The sequence below is a fragment of the Dendrobium catenatum genome, unplaced genomic scaffold (genome assembly GCF_001605985.2).
Source record: "Dendrobium catenatum unplaced genomic scaffold, ASM160598v2 fragScaff_scaffold_264, whole genome shotgun sequence".
NCBI classification, from domain to species: domain Eukaryota; kingdom Viridiplantae; phylum Streptophyta; class Magnoliopsida; order Asparagales; family Orchidaceae; genus Dendrobium; species Dendrobium catenatum.
In genome coordinates this window covers 1,485,642-1,486,905 of record NW_021318726.1, presented here as the reverse complement: position 1 = coordinate 1,486,905, position 1,264 = coordinate 1,485,642, and the positions used below count along the sequence as shown (strand labels likewise).

The window sequence follows — 1,264 nt, the reverse complement described above, 5'->3', positions numbered from 1 at the left end:
TAGGAGGAAAAGGATGAGGAAGAAGAAAAGAGGAGGATCTCTCACAGCTTCTTAAAGTGCTCTGCACTCATCCTATCAGTATCTCTAAGTAATCTACCTATGGCGTCACAGTTATCGACTGTTGAGTTTCCAATCACTTGGTCACATGGATTGGCAACCTGAAGTAGCCTAAACCAACTCAATCGAGCCAAACAAAGACTCAATTAGTTAGTTAGCCATGCTAGATGAATATTTGGTCAATTCCCCACTTATACTATCAGGTATGGACTACCAGGACAATAGGAAAGTTTTTTATATGCCGAAATAAAATATATAATTTATAATATAAAAAGTAATAAATAACAGTTATTAAACACCACGATTCCTCTAATCTTTTCTATTGTAAAGCATTCAGATCGTGCTTTCAGCTAAGACTGCTTTCTCTTTGTAATATCATCAAACATGATGCGGGCAAGCTAAAGTTGTCGCCTTTTTTATTACGCAACAAAGCCGATCACCGATTAATTGAGGGCAAAAGCTAATGATTCGATAAACAAACAAACAGGATAGAAATCTGGGAGAAATAAAAAGAAATTAACAAGGTCAAGATCTAAAATTTCTCTTGATTGGGAGGAACTGGGCGCTTGGAATCGAGGTAAGATTGCAGTGCATCAATCTGTTCCCTTGTTGGCGGTTTCTCGTTGTATTTGATAGATCTGTGAACATCATAAGTAGTGGCAGCCAGGAACAAAAGCCTGAATTTTATTTTAGTTTTTTATGAAGTAAAGATAGAGTCTTTGAATTTGAATCGCGAATTAATGAAGAGAAAGGAAGAGAAAAAGAAGTGGAGGTACCCTGAAGCGAGAAGAACAATCTGCCTCGGGAATACGTGCTTGCCGAAGAGCCTCATCAGGGATTTTTTTTTCTCTGTTCAAACTAAATAAAAATTATAAAAAAAAGGCTATAACTATGAATTGGAAAGGATTGGCATGAAATAAGATTAGTCACATGACCTTACATCCCACATATAAAGGGAGCAATAGCTACAACCTCTATATTCTGATCGGCCAGTGAACCGGCAAATTCTCCCATCCTTGTTGGTCATGAACAATATGGTGGTAGTGTATCATCATCTCAATTTTAATAGATTTCTCCTGATTAACTCATATTAATTTGAACTTCCAAGAATTCTTGAAACCTTTACATTACATCGGACCGGCCCGGACACATTCCGAGTTCAATCCTGACGCGTCATATCACCCAATAATTTGTGCATTAGGTGACG

At 37.4% G+C, this 1,264-nt stretch overlaps 1 long non-coding RNA gene across 1 annotated transcript; it reads right to left on the bottom strand.

Annotated features, from left to right (window-relative positions):
* Positions 1 to 296: 296 nt before the first annotated feature.
* On the bottom strand, positions 297 to 985 carry LOC114579285. The gene is made up of 2 exons (XR_003700199.1): positions 834 to 985; positions 297 to 695 (listed from the first exon to the last, which is right to left on the bottom strand). It is a non-coding gene; the product is annotated as an uncharacterized LOC114579285 (long non-coding RNA).
* Positions 986 to 1,264: the final 279 nt, after the last annotated feature.